Genomic DNA, 15,613 nt, shown 5'->3' with positions numbered 1-15,613 from the left:
CAGCTTTGATTGATTACTTGAGTAACTCCCTTCTTATAGGCCAGGAACTTACACAATATTGATTATGTCTTTAGCCAAAGAAAAAAGCTTTGTCAAATTTAAAAATCTACAAGCTGCAGTCTGACCATGATTCAACTGTGTCAAAAACCAACAATGACCCTTTTTTCCCCCTTATATTGCCCCTCCCTCCTTCTCTCTCCCCACTGGTAACCACTAGTTTGTTCTCTATATGTGTGAGTCTGCTTCCTTTTTGTTTTATTCACTAGTTTTACTTTTTAGATTCCACATATAAGTGATACCATACAGTACTTGTCTTTATCTGGCTTACTTCACTTAGCATAATGCCCTCCAAGTCCATCCATGTTGCTGCAAATGACAAACTTTTGTTTTTTTTAATAGCTGAGTAGTAGTCCATGGTGTGGCTATAAATATATGTGTGTGTCACATCTTCTTTATCCATTCATCTGTTGATGGCCACTTAGGTTGCTTCCATACCTTAGCAACCATAAATACTGCTGCCATAAACATTACCGTGCATGTGTCTTTTCTAATTAGTGTTTTTGTTTTTCTCAGATACATACGCAGGGATGGAAATCCTGGGTCATATGGTAGATCTGTTTTTAGTTTTTTAAGGAACTTCCATATGCTTTCCCAAAGTGGCTGCACCAATTTATATTCCCACCAACAGTGTAGGAGGGTTCCTTTTTCTCCACATCCTTACCAACATTTGTTATTTGTGTTCTTTTTGATGATAGCCATTCTAACAGGTCTGAGGTGATATCTCACTGTGGTTTTATTTGCATTTCCCTGCTATTAGCAATATTGAGCATCTTTTCATGTGCCTCTTGGGTTATTATAGGATTATGTGAAATCATGTGTGTGAAATTTTTGAAAATTATAAAGCACTATAGAATTTAAAGAATTTTTCATTCAATAAAAAAGTCCCAAAAAAATCAATAATGAAAATGTCATTAAAAAATAGAGTTCTTGAAAATTAAGAAACTCTCTCCAGCTAAATTAAAAAGGAAACCCAAATCAAAATTACAAATTACTTATAAAAGAAAGCAAAGAAGAACAGAACTCATCCTGATTGATACAGGAGTGTAATATCTGGAAGACAGTATTGTTCGATGGTGAGTCAGAGTACCTGGAGCTGTTGATTCTGGGAACACTACTTAACCTCTCTGTGCCTCAGTGTTCTCACCACTGCAGAACAGCAATAATAACAGCGCTCCCCTAGCGGGATATCGGGAAGACTGAATAAGAATACACATAAAACACCTGGAAGCCGAGCCCTTAATGAGTGTTCTTGAATATGGCTTTGTGTGGTCTTCATTCCTCCCTCTGCTTTCCTTCTTCCCGCCTTCCTCTTCTTTCTCATTTTTAAAATTCTCTGAATGTGTTTCTATTGCTTTTGTAATTAAAAAAAAATACACTAAAATGTCTAATGGAGCTATGTCATTGTTAGTCACAGTATTAATAAACTTCAGAGGAGGAAGACTTCAGCTGAGTAAGAGCGATAATCGTTCCTTAGGTCAGCATAGTCTGATACTCACCCTCCTTTCCCTGGCTGAGGTGTGCAAGATTGAGGACAGGGTGCAGATCATCACAGAACTGTTTGATTTGGGCTGTTTTAAACAGAAAAAAGGCCCAGTCCGAGAAGGCTGCCTACCGGGACCTACCATACTTTCTACAAGGAGGGCTGTGGTCTTCTTTGTCTCAGGAAGAGATGTAGCAGGATTGAAGACAAAAATAACCTGTAAGACTTCCAGCCTTGTATTTCCAAAAGCTTGATTTCAAAAGAAGGAAGAGAAGAGACTGGTGTAGACTTTTCCCCAAACCTCTTGTGACCACTGCAGGGCTGGAAACTGGAGTCTGCAGAGGATGAACAGTAAGAGAGAAAAGAGCACATGATCTGAGGGCCCCGAGACAGGAAGCATCCAGGCAGCATGTTCAGCAGCTGAACAGACCCCAAAAGGAATTGGCTCGGGGCGCACCGAAGCAGGGGCCAGAGTTGGCAGCCCCCAAGAGGACCCCCTCCCCCAAGGGGCACATGGGCGTAAAGCCAAGCTCAGGATCCAGGTGGCCATGCCGAATGGAAAGGTCAGTGTCCAGCTGTACCTCACCTCTAAGGACAGGTCATGCGAGGCCCATGACCAGACTTTGGTCTTGTGGAAGCCCTGGGATTTCAACATAATCTTGGGTGTCAGGAAACTCCATGAAAGAATAATATTAACGTTTCCCAGTTGCCCAACAGAACAAAGGCTTAAAATAAAAATTATTTTGGAAAATAAATACTTCCTTGCACACCTGAGTTGACAGCGAGGCTTCTACATGCCAGTTCTCTTCCCCACTTTCAAGGCAAACTCTTTGGGAGCTGTGGACCCAGGTGACATGCTACCCAGTCCTGATGTGAACTCTCCTCTGGAGTCCACAGTCAGCACTTTCTCAACCACGATAATGGCCCAGTGGGATTTCTCTCTAGAGTGTTTTGCAGCCCTTTCTAGGAGACAAACCTTGGAGGTCTACGTTCAGTTTTTGCTCCGTGTTGTGCTGTGAAGAGCACCTCTGAGATCCTTCCATTTGCCTCCTTTTCCCTTCTCCCACTTTACAGATGATGAAACTGAGGATGTGCATAGAATAATGCCCCCAGGCCACACGGCTAGATAGAGTGGAGCTGTAGATGCCCAGGGGGACTGGTGAATGGAGTCTTCTCTCTTCCTGGGTCCAGGCAAGAAGTTCCTTCTCACAACCCTGGAAACTCAGCTGGCCTCACCCTCCCAGGAGCTGAGGACACCAGCACCGCCACATAGCCTGGACTGCTGTATGGGACACTGCCCCAAAGACATGACCCCAGGCCCTTAACATGTTCAGGTTTTACTGCTGGTCCCTAGTGAGTAGTGTGTTAGTTACATAGGCACAGTTCATGAGATGCAATCACAAAGTACCCCTCTCTCTCTCTCTCTCTCACTCTGTCTCTCTCTCTCCTGTAGACTCTCATATCCTCTGAGCTGTCATAGGGCTTAGAATATTCCTTGTACTCAATAAATTTTCATTGGCACTGATTCTATTGCTGTGTAAATATTACATTAACATGATAACTTGATAATTAGATTAACAGCGGCACCTACATCTACATGTTATACAAAGCAGTTGGTGTGTGTCACCTCTGACACAATGACCTTCTCCAGACATCATCACAGACGCTGTACAAGTGAGAAACCAAGACCCAAGGTTGCACAACAAATAGGATTTTGAATCCACATTCTGTCTGAAAGCAAATCAAAACCACGCGATATAAAATGGTGATTGCTTTCCCCTCACTAAAATCATCTAATGCCCTTTAAATTTGCTCAGCAGGATTAGTGTTTTCATCTGCCCCCAAGATTAATTCTGAGGACTTTCCTGGACATTTCTGGTTATTATAAGGTCCTGTAGTCATTTGAAGTCACAAAGCTCAGTCTTGGTTGTGAAATTAGAAGGTCTGGCTGTATATAATAATCAACACTTTCATCTTAATTTGAAAATAAGACTCACCCATTCCCTCGGCCAGGGTTTCCTGCCGTTACAAAGCCTTTCTTTTCTTGCTCATCCCTTTCACCATTGCTACCTGCTGTTTCTTTTAACTTTTTAACATTTTGAATATGGAAACTTCCAAGCGCACACAGATGTAAAAGAGTAGCCTGATCAATCCATTCCTCACCTTCAGCAATTATCACCTCAGCAACCCACGGCCAGGCTCGTTGCAGCCGTCCCCCTCCCACCGTTGTCTGAGTTCGGACCTCCCCACCCCCAGCGCCGGCCAAGGGAGGAGGAAGAGGGCTTACCTGAGTAGAAGGTGAGCTCTTTTCTACTCTCTGGGCCTGACAAGTGTTTAAAGCAGAGATTTTCTTTAATGGGGAGATTCGGTGGGTTCTCTCCCTGCTGTTCCCTTGATGTGAGCAGCTCCATCTCTGTTTTGGTGAGTGGCTGAATCTTCCGGCAGCACCTCAGGCATCTAGGGGTCCACCTGTGAGTTCCTTCCTGCTGCCGCCCCCTCAGCCCCACAGGCAGCCCGATTACACAGGAATGAAGACGACCCAGACCAGCTTCCCTGCTGCAGAGCCCTCACCTGCTCAGGGGAGGACACTGGAGCAGCCCTTGCCATGGGAAACTCGGGAAACACAGACAAGCGTCAGTCACGTGCCTCTCCTTCGGCTGGTCCACCGGCTGCAAGCTCCCTTCATCCTATAGGTTTCTCAGAAGGCCCCTTACCAAGGTCACGTAGCGGTTCCATAGAAGTACCTCTCACTGCTCAATGTGAGAGACAGGCACCCCAACACCTTGCCAAGAAAATTACTTCTCCTTCCCAGCCCTTTTATACCTCAGCATGAAAAAGAGGTTAAGTGCCCTAAATTAGCACTACTCAAAGCGTGGCCCAGCAAACTAAGAACGGAGCTTGTGCGAGATTGTAAGTCAACGCAACTGCCTCGTTCATCGAGAAAGTCTTGCTATTAAAAACAAAATGTCAGCTGAACTAAGCAATGTGCTTAGGGATGTAGTTGATTTACTTTCTGTTTCTAGTTCTTGATGTCATTGCAGACTGAGAACAAACCGCTCGTGGACTGCCTTGACCAGTTCTTGGCCATTTACTTTGGAATTTATTCATGGTGGAAGTATTGAAATAAAGCACTTACTGTTCCCACCAAAATGTGGTTCCTCAGTGAAAACTGAGACAGGAGGAGCAGTACTGCAGTACTGAAATGCATAAGAAAAGGTCGGAGACACCCATCTACGTGGAAAAACTACAAAGGTCCAGATCCTAGAAAGATTTCCTAGGCATGGCTCCTGGTCTTGAGTTCCTGTTCCTCTGAGGTGGTCACTTGCAAATCCTGTAGTCATCCGTTCCCACTTCACAGCAGAAACAGACCACGCAGCCATGTCCTGGTTCTGACCAGTTTGGAGAACGCGGGCCTGGCTTCCAGCTCCAGTGCTGCGCTCCCTCGTCTGCGGGCTTTTGTTCCCCAAGCAGTCTGCTTTGCTCTTCCACCACAGTGACACACGACTGAGGGGTTCTGATGTAAATATCTGGACTCCCTCACTCCTTAAGGACATCACCCTGAGATGCATGTCCTACACTGGTGCTCAGAGTTTCTCAACATCCTGAGAGCGCTCCAAAGGGGAGAACTTCCAGGCCAGCTGCACCTTCTGGACGGAAGCGTGCCGAGGAGCCTGCGATGCTGTTGCAGCCAGGCGATTAGGAAGCCCTGAGAGGAGCATCGGGGACGAGGTGTTGCGTCTCCTTGCTCGCCCTGCATCTGTTTCGTCAACACTTACTGAGGGCGTACTATGGGCCAAGGACCATCAGAAGCCAGACCAGGAGAGGCAGGGCCAGCACCATAATCTTTCAGAAGGGATTCACATTAGGCAGTTAAAAACTGTTCACTGAGCTCTTTCTGGACCACTCACTTGAGCTTCCTGGTATCCACGTTCTAGATCATTCCTTGCTGACTGCCAATTCCAAAGAACCTTGGAATTCTGGCTCTCAAATCCCCCTAGCGGGGTGATGAGTCGCTCCATGTACAGAGAGCCGATTTGTGAAAACATTTAGTAAAACTCAGTGTGATAAAATGAAAAGGATGGGGTAATATTTGAATATGATATGTTCATAGTCTATAGTCTCATTATATGTCCATGGTTATACTAATTTTTAACATTATCTTTCTAATATACATTAAATTTATCACGAACAATATCTAATCTCTCAATAACCATGCCAGCTATGACTTCGGAATACATCCAGAATCCCTCCACTTCTTTCCACTCCCGCTGGACACCCCGGCTTCTCTGGCCCATAGCCTCCTCACTCCTCCCTCCTGCTGCCCAACATCAACCTTCTATCAGTAGGTAATTGTTTTAAATTGTGGTAAAACAGTAGATGATTCTTCTTAAACATAAGTCAGCCCTGACACTCTGCTACAGGAGCCCCACTGATGCCCCACAAGTCCTAGAAGGGCCTCCTAAGCCCCATGTCACTGGTCCTGCCCCCCCTCCTCCGCTGCCACCAGGGACTACATCTCCCACCTCCCTGCCTTTACTCTCTTCATTCTAGCTGTCCTGGCTGCCTTGATCTACCTCAGACAATAGCACAGTCATGCCTCAGAGCATTTGAACTTGAATCTGCCGCCTGGAATGCTCTCTTCTGAGAGCCGATAACTCACACATTTACCTCCTTGGGGATTCTGCTCAAACACTAGAGGCATTCTCCAAGCTCTGCTATGAAAAGCAAGTTGCCTGGGTGAGGGGAGTAGCTCAGTGGTAGAGTGCATGCTAATGAGGTTCCAGGTTCAACCCTGGTACCTCCACACACACGCAAAAAAACCAAAAACACGAATTGCCGCTTGCAGCCAGCACCACATCTATACCCCATACCCTCCTTCTTTCTTCTCCATCGCACTTACACCATCTCACAGGTTAGATACCTGTTTGTTTTCCTGTAACCTGCCTCCCCAACAAGACTGGAATCTCCTTGAGGACACAGATCTCGCGTTGTTCACCTGAGGAGTGAGAGGTGCACAGCAGGTACCTAATCCATACTGGGAAGAATGAGTATACATGGATGATTGAATGACATACTGATCAGCCAATCAGTCCATCCACAGGAAACTGCACAGAGTGTTACAACAGTCAGGGGACAGTGCATATCACGCACTTGTAATCTGTAAAGCGATGCTGACTCAGGTTTTTAAGGCAGGAGCTCTGGGATGACCCAGGAAATCTCAGTACAGTCTTACTGTGTGCCAGGAATAACTTCACCCAAACTGGAACCTTTATTCTTTGCCTAGATTTTTGGACCTTGGCCTTCATCATTTTTTGAGCATCGCGAGTGGACTGGCTCCCCAGTCCCTCCTGCTCCCATAGGAACTCAGCAGCAGCAGGAATCAACTCCCCCTCCATGGTCTATTTATACTCCTTGATGCCTCTTTATGAAAGTTAAAGTGGTCAGAAGCTGAGAGAGGCACAAGTGTGCAGATAGCACTATCAATCCTTCCCTCCTTGGAGGGACTAGGCTGCCAAACTGTATGGCTCCAAAACGGGCCAAATGACTGGCAGGGGTCTCGGTGCCCCCTGCTCCCCTCGCCGCACACAGTTCTCCTCTGGTCCCCGCCTCCCAGCGCTGAAACCCACAAGACCCCTGATTCTCCCTCCTCTGCCGTCGACCTTCCAGCCCCAGAAGCCGGAGCAGCTGCAGTGACTAGCCCAGCGGTTGGTTTCTGCCATTTTTATTTTTAGGCCTGATGCTGTTCTCGAATAGAAAATAAAAGCAGATAAAATTCAGGCTGCTGCTGTTGCTCTCCAGCCATTTCTCAGCGTTGCCACAGCAACCAGCAGGGGCTTTGCAGTTACTACCTTTCTTCCCTCCCCACACCCTGCTCCACCTCACAGTGTGGCCCAGGACCCAGGCCATCGGCATCGCATCAGCCCCGCGTCCTGTCGTGAGGCTTCTGTCCAAGGCTTTGGAGGACAGAGCCACCCAGGATCCAGGGCCAGGCAGTCAGCTCTGTCCACATGGCCCACTCACTGACAGACCAGCCCCCACCCCCACCCCGGCCTGGCTGGGTCCTAAGATGACACACAGAGGCTGAACGAGGACCTGAGTGCTGTTAGACACTGTTGAAAATACACGGACAAGAGAGAACACGTGATCGGCAACATTTTAAGAAGAAAGTTTTACAACCTGGACTTTGCCTGCTTCCCTTTGAGGGGCTGGAAGACTTTTCAGCAGCCTTAATTGTGAAATCAGGGAGATTTGATTTTGGTGGCCTTGCCCCCTTCCCCTCCAGGCTCCTCAGGGTGCCCCAACCCCTGCTCCATCCCACCAGGGACCTGGCTTCCTGCTCAGACCAGTGCTATTATTGTGACGGAAAAGAGTGGGGTTAAAATACGTGTGCTGAGTTACAGGTGACAAATAGTGACTTACGAGCTGGGGTCAGAGGAAGCGTAAATCTCAGCTCAGGTCAGCTCTGGGGACCGGAGTGACTAGGCTGGGACCCAGTACCCTCACACGGTGCACAGGTGAATACCGATTCCCATCCATTCCAGCACACGGCGGGGCACAAGCCTGGGAGCTCACATCACCACCATCAACACCCACTGATGCTTGGGCACGAGATGGTTAAAAAGTGAAACCCTCAGCTCCTGCTGGAGTGCCTGGTGGATGGAGCAGAAAACTTTATGGGAAATGACTTCTAGGTAATAGGTAGCAAGTTGAGAGCTGTTCTGTTTCCAGCCGAAGCAGGGCAGCCTATAAAAGCCTGCACACACCAGCAGCGCAGGGAGAGGAGGATATTTATAACAGGCGGCTGCTGCAGCCGCTCACTGCTGACTGCGTTCTGACTGAAAGGCTCCTGCAGTGGCCCGGATCTCTGCAGCAGTAAATAGCCACAGATGGGCTGGGCCCTCAGAAACGCAATCCATGAAAATGCACCACAACAGGGTCCTACCGACAGCCTGGTGCTGGCCCGCCACCAAGTTCTCTCCAGCCCTTCACTTCTGTCCTCAGAGCCCTCTAGTCTCAGGGTAAATCCTTCTCCCTGAGTGTTTTGTCCAAGATGCTCGCCTTGTCTGCCCCAATCTCCCCTCCCCTTTGAAGCTAAGACTTTGGGAAATAAGACCATGCAGACTTCTGGCTATTTCTTTTTTTTTAATTGAAGTTACTTGATTTACAATGTTGTGTTAGTTGCTGGTGTACAACATAGTGGTTCAGTTATACATATACATATATATATATATTCTTTTTCATCATAGGTTACTACAAACTTGAATACCGTTCCCTGCGCCACACAGTAGGACCTTGCTGTTTATCTATCCTGTTATTTCTGCTTTTAGTTTTCCCTCACTCTTGGAGATGAGAGCCCAGACATCCGCCTGGATGCAAGAAGGAGAAAAAAGAAACTGGGTTACTACACCAAAGCATTATACCCACAGAAGGCGCATGCACGAGTCAGGATGCCTGGTCCTCCCTCATGTTCTGCCACTAATCATTCTCATGATCACTAATCTGATCCCAGGTTCGCCAGCTAATACCCGACAGGGGCAGAGGACTGCCATAGAGTTCAAAAGTTCCTTCTCAAATGTGTATGTGTCCTGAAGGCCAGAAACTATGTAGTTTGAAATATGATTCAAATTCAATGTGTTCTTAGTGATAAAAGTTAATGCTTTCTGAATAGTTCTAAGTACTTTAAGAATGAATAGTTATAATTGTTCTCAATGCATTGCATGCATTGCTCAGTTCATTCTCACAGTATCTTGTGAGGGAGGCACTATTACTGTTCCTCATTTCAGAAAAAAGGATGTTGAGACACAGAGAGGGTAAGTAATTTTCCCAGAGTCACACAGCTTAGAACTGGTGACTCAGATTCAGGCAAGCTGAGAGCAGAACCTCTAGCTCTTCACCACGCGGTTTCACCACCAGGCCCCATCCTGTCGAGACACAAGCAGATGCTGTGGGAATATGATAATAATTCAGAGGTTAGGCAGTGCCTGCCTTCCCAGCCCTTCCCAGCCGCCTCCCCTCTGCACTGCCCATGGGCCCGTGAGAGTTGGGTAGCTACAGGGGCGGAGAAGAGGAGGGCCAGGGCTGGGGCCTGGCTTAGTTACACCTGCACAGACATGGCTGGTTTGTTGAATTCTTAAAATACTTTCAGGCTGACAAAAAGTCGCTGCCCAGCCCCATCCCCGAGAAGTGCTGCTCCCTCCACCTTTGCCTTAGGATCCAGCAGTTAAGGGGTAAGCCCTGGCCTGGTGTGGGACTTCCAGAAAGCCTCCACTCATCAGACTGCTGAGGCCCAGGGAGGTTGCTGTGGTTTATTCTGTCAGCCCTGCATTGGCCCGCTGCTCTTCCCGAGTCAGGGGTCCGGGGTGACAAAGGAGACTGGTGTCCTCAGTGACCTCTTGAGTGCCCAGCTGGACCTCTTTCCCTGCCCTGGCCATGTGCGACCTGACTCCTGGCCAGCTTCAGTCTCTGGTTTCTGGATTGTCCCAGCCCAGGCGGGTTGGCCAGTCTCCCAGGTGCATGGCTCCTGCCAGCCCTCCCCTTGAAGCTGAGCTCTAGTCCTGTTTCTCAGGCGTGGACCCACATTGGCACCCCAGTCTGCTTCTGGCACTCCACCAGCTACCAGCTGCAGCCCTCACACCCTCGCCCTCCCTCTCCCTCTCCTGTCAACTCTTCAGAGTTGCCCTGAGTCTTGGTGACGTGAATAGCAAGTCCCTCTTGGGAAGGGGAATAGGCTCCCCTGTGGCCCTCCAGCCACTAGGATAGACTGTCCCGCTCCCCACTCCCTGCTAACGGCTCTTTTTGCACTCAGTGAAATCCAGTTCAGCATCATTGGGAACCTATTGCATGTCAGGTATTAGAGTTACATGACCTAGTTGAGAAAATTGTCCTGTGCTCAGCTGATGGTAGCAACTGCTCAGCAGTAATAACTGTGCATCAGACACTGCCCCTAAGTGCTTTAGGTTTATTAAACTTCATCTTCATAGTAAACTCAGGAGATAAGAACTGTTACTGAAGAGGACTCTGAGGCACAGAGAGGTTAAGAAACTTCCCCAGGTCACACAGAAAGTCATGAAAGTGTCTGTATTTGAGTCTAGCATCTCTACCTGCAACGGCCATGCTATGGTTAACACTCCATGTACCTACCTAAGTTCTCTCCAGTCCTTTAGACGTATGAATTCAAGTCCAAATGGGCATATTTAGGAAGAAGTTTAAAAGTGATTGATTGATCCCCAGACTTCCCGCATCTCAAGGGCAGCTTCTGAGCAAGTGGAATTGGCCAGCTGCATTCAGGGAGGATGTTCCTTCCCTGGTTGGTGGGGAGCACTGCAGCCTGTTCCAGAGAGAGCGCCAGGCTACTGGGGGAAAGCAGAGCCTTCTGGTTGGCCCTGGAGCCTTGCCCACTGGCCACCCTGCCAGCAAGCCCAGGGGCCACACAGAAGCTCTCCGTCTCTCCAGCAAACCCGCGTGTGGAGGCCGTATTTTTCCTGGTTATGATAAATAACCTCGTCCTCACTCCCCAGGAGAGAAGGCACCAGGCCAGCATCCTCCCAGTGGCAGCTCCTGGAGGCCTGCAGTTTGGGAAGTCCTCATGCAGACGTTTTTTTTTTCCCAGCCAGTTTGCGCTCCTCAGATAACCGGCTGGATGGCGCCACCTGCTGGAGAAATGGAAGATCTCTCTGGCCACAGCACCAGCGACCCCAATTCCTACAGCTTCTTGCCCTGGTCCTTGTCTACGCCCTCCGCTCCAACCCCGACAAGAGAAAAGCCTTCAACAGAAAGCTTGTGCCAGGGACACAAGTATCAGCATCTGCATCTTACCCCGGATCAGTCAGCAGGATTGTTGGTTTATTTATCTACACTGCTTTCTTCTTCCTGCTTCTCAGGGCTCTGACCTGCCCCCTCCCAGACCATCCTCACTGTCACCCCATGGTTAGGGACTGTAAGTCCTTAAACTCTTTGAGCCTCAGTTTCCTCATTTATTAAGATGCAGGGCTGTTGTGAACAAGATAGCACACCTGTTTCAGGCATTCAGCGAGGTTGAACAGAGAACCAGTGATTGTTACACATCCGCCTACGTGAAGCCATGTGCTGGACATACGCCACAGCAGATCCGTGGCAAGTGGGAAACGTGTGTCACTAGATGTTCTCAGGGTCTCACATATTACTGGACAACACCATTTCCTCTGTGAAGTGTGTACAGAACAGAGCCCTTTGGAGATGGGGTTCTAGGCAGTTCGTTAACTACCTATGGGCTCGCAGGTGCAAACTCAAATCATAGCCCCAGCGAGAGAATGAATTATGTAACACTGGCTCTCCTGGTCTTAACAGAACCGTAGAGGTTATACCTGAACACTAAGCTCTACTATTTCACTTAATACACATTACTTTTCTTCCTTTTCTCTTTTGCTCCTTGTTCCCTATAAGCCTATTCTTTCCTCTTTGTTGTGCGCTGAATTGTCACCCCCCCCACCAAAAAAAGTTCATGTGTTGAAGCCTTAACCCCCACTATCTTAGAATGTGACTGTATTCGAAGATAATTACCTCTGTAAGGGCCCTAAGTTAAAATGAGGCCATTAGGATGGGTCCTAGTCCAGTCTGACTGGTGTCCTTCTAAGAAGAGAAAAATTTGAAAACAGAGAAGTAAGCCACGGACTGGAAACAAATTTTCAAAACAAACAGCTTGTTTTCAGATTAATTAAAGCACTCTTACAACTCAATAAAAAAAAAAAAAAAAAGGAAAAAAATTTAATAAAAAATGGAGAAAAGTTTGGGACAGACATTTCCCAAAGGAAAATCTACAGGTGGCCCATAAGCACATGAAAAGATATTCAACGTCACTAGTCCTCAGAGAAATGCTAAATAACTCACCAGGTGATACCACTGCACACCCACTAGAATGACTAAAGTTAAAGTCAGTCAGTATTAAGTGCTGTGAGGTTGGTGAGAATGTAGAGCAATGAGAACTCTCTCCAATGTTGCTGGTGGGAATGCAAAATGTTACCGCCATTTTGCAAAACAACATAACAATATTTTACAATGTTAAATATTTCTTTACCATATTGTCAGTCAATTCCATTTCTGCGTATTCACCCTAGAGCAATAAAAATGTATGTCTCCATGAAACCATGCATATAAATATTTATGATAGCCTTATTTGTAATGACCCAAAACTGGAAACCACATAAATAACGTATGCATACCATGGAATACTACAGCGCATTAAAAAGGAACAAAACATTTAAGACATACAACAACATGAATGAATCTCAAAAACATTACACTAAATAGAATTCAAACAGAAAAGACTAATATTGAATGATTCTACTCATGAAATTCTACAAGAGGCAACACTATAGTGACAGAAAACAGATGAGTGACTGCCTGGGACTGGAGCAGAGGGGCACAAGGAATCTTTTTAGGGTAAAGGGACTGTTCTTAACATCAGTTACGATGAAGGTAACATGATTGAATATATTACTCAAAACTCATTAACGTGTACTTGGGAATGGGTAAATAGTATTACATACAACTATAACTATTTCCATAACAAACAAAAAGAGGACAAAAAAAAAAAAAAAAAAAGAAAGAAAAATAAATTTGGCCACACAAAGAGACACCAGGAGTGTGTGCACAGAGAAGAGACAGTGTGAGGCCACGGCAAGGAGGCGGCCGTCTGCAAGCCAAGGAGAGAGGCCTCAGGAGAAACCAGGCCTGCTGACCCCTCGATCTTGGACTTCCAGCCTCCAGAGCTGTGATGAAGCCACTCAGGCTGGGGCGTTTTGCCACAGCAGCCCTAGCAGACTAACACACCATCTTAGGAGAATAAAGACAGCGGCTGCTCCGTGATGCTGACTTCCATCCCTGTGGAGGTCAGACGGGAGGCGTGACTCGGTCTGGGATGGACTCGCACTCACAGCCGCTCAGGGGCTGGCGGGCACCAGCCGACAGTGGTTTCCCATCGTAGTTCCAGGCCCTGCGCGGGTATCGAACTGAGTGGGATCACTCGGCAGCCTGGCCCTGGAGGGTGCCCGCCCGGATTTCTACTCCTTTCCGTCCTTACTGGAGAGTCAGCAAGTGCCCCCGCAGTGGAAACGACACATAAACCACAGTGCCCAGCTGCTGGGGCCACAGCAGGGCAGGGTCACCCCTCTGCAGGCCCTGAAGAGAAGCTGCAGTTTATGGCTGTGTGAGATGTTTACAACAGAAACATTTGTTTCTCAAACTGCGCTTGGGTTGCTGAACTAAATTTCCTCTAAAGCTGAAAAGTACCCATCCATCTGCTTGATGGCAACTTCCCGGAGGCAGAGAGAGCAGAGGCTTGGGCAGCTGGAATGGGGTCGGGCGGGCAGGGGGTGAGGACAGATCAAGCCAAGACTGGTGGCCCTGTGGATGTCCCTCTGCAGGCAAAGCAGCTGCATTTATGACCAGAACATAGTAAAAGTAAATAAATAAAAATGCGAAAGATTGGCCTTGAGATATGAATTTATTTATATGGAAAGTTTTACAAAGATTTATAAAAGTTCAATCATAGTTAATTACACATTGAAACCACTTTATATTGAAAACAGTATAATTTCATTAAAGTATACCAAAATCATTCAAAAGCTAATTTAAATCAAGAATGTCACTAGACGTATGATTATAAGTGATTTTGTTTCTTCTTCATACTTTTCTAAAATTCCCCCATTTTTCTTCAAAAAAATGTGTTACTTTTATAAACACATAAAACAATAACAGTAACATTTTGGGAAAGAGTTAAAATCCTAACGAGAAAATGTGACAGAAATTCATTTACAGCCATAAACACACACATACAAGAAATGAGAGGTAGAGAGAGAATGCAGATATCTGCATTAGAGTCACTAGACAAACTTCTTCTCCAGGCTAGCTGGAGCATGGTGGTTAAGATGGTTTTCATCCAAAATAGGAGAGAGAGCAAAAAAAAAGTGTCACTAGAAAACAAACTGGTTACCGGGGGGACAGGGGTGGGGGAAGGAATAGATTAGGATTTGGGGATTAGCAGATACACATTACTATATGTAAAATAGATAAACAACAAGGACCTACTGTATAGAACAGAGAAGTATATTCAATTTCTTGTAATGAGCCAGAAGGAAAAAGAAATTGAAAAAATGTATATGTATGTATGTATGCATATGTATAATTGAACTGCTTTGCTGTACACCTGAAAATAACATTGTAAACCGACTACACTTCGATGAAAAATAAGAATTAAATACATAAAGAGCATCAGGTGTCAGCTTGAGCCTAAGCTGGATCCAGATCTGTGCAAAAGAGGCTGGTGAACAGGGCGGGGGCTTCCCGCTCAGCGAAGAGGAAAGCGGGCAAGACAGCCTTGACCCAGGAACAGGGACATGGGAGGGCAGGGGACCACACAGATGCTGCGGAATCTGCCCACAGGCCAGTCCCAGGAACTCTCTGGTTCCTAAAGGGAACAAAAATCACATCAAAGAGCAGCCTTTCCCTTGAAATTGCTGAAGACCCAGGCGTGGGCAGCACCTACATTGGTCCCGAGGCAAATTAGACTCAAAGCATTCATGGATTTGTCTTCTGTGTACTTCCTTCCCTTCCCCCGTTCATCCTGGGGGCAGCCCCCTTCTGAAACAAAGACACCAAGAGACAGACCTGATCTTGGTAAAAGACAGCAACTCTCCAATGTGTTTTTACCAAAGCAGAAGCTTTTATTTTGCTTCCTGAATTGGTTTAAGACTAAGGCTGGAGAGAAGGAAGGGAGTGGCAGATGGTGACAAGGACAGTAGAGAAAAGTGAAGAGGAAGCAACGTCCTTGCAGTGGGAAGGCAAAGAAAGACCAGCAGGCAAAAGATCAGGGAACCAACCGAAAGGGACCCCCCACAAGCTGTTCTCCAAGGCGACTCCCTCACCAAGCCGTCCCGGAGACAACAGCCCTGCGTCCCTGTACACTCCTGTGAAAGATGGTGTGGGCCCCGGGTACCACTGAGAGGGAGCACGGTGAGAAGACCTAGGCATGACCGTCATGGAATACTCGTATGGTCCAGGGAAAAGATGGGCCTGGCCCCAGTGTGAAAATACCCT

Source organism: Camelus bactrianus, chromosome 11, assembly GCF_048773025.1.
Source record: "Camelus bactrianus isolate YW-2024 breed Bactrian camel chromosome 11, ASM4877302v1, whole genome shotgun sequence".
Lineage (NCBI taxonomy): Eukaryota > Metazoa > Chordata > Mammalia > Artiodactyla > Camelidae > Camelus > Camelus bactrianus.
This window is presented reverse-complemented; position numbering follows the sequence as displayed.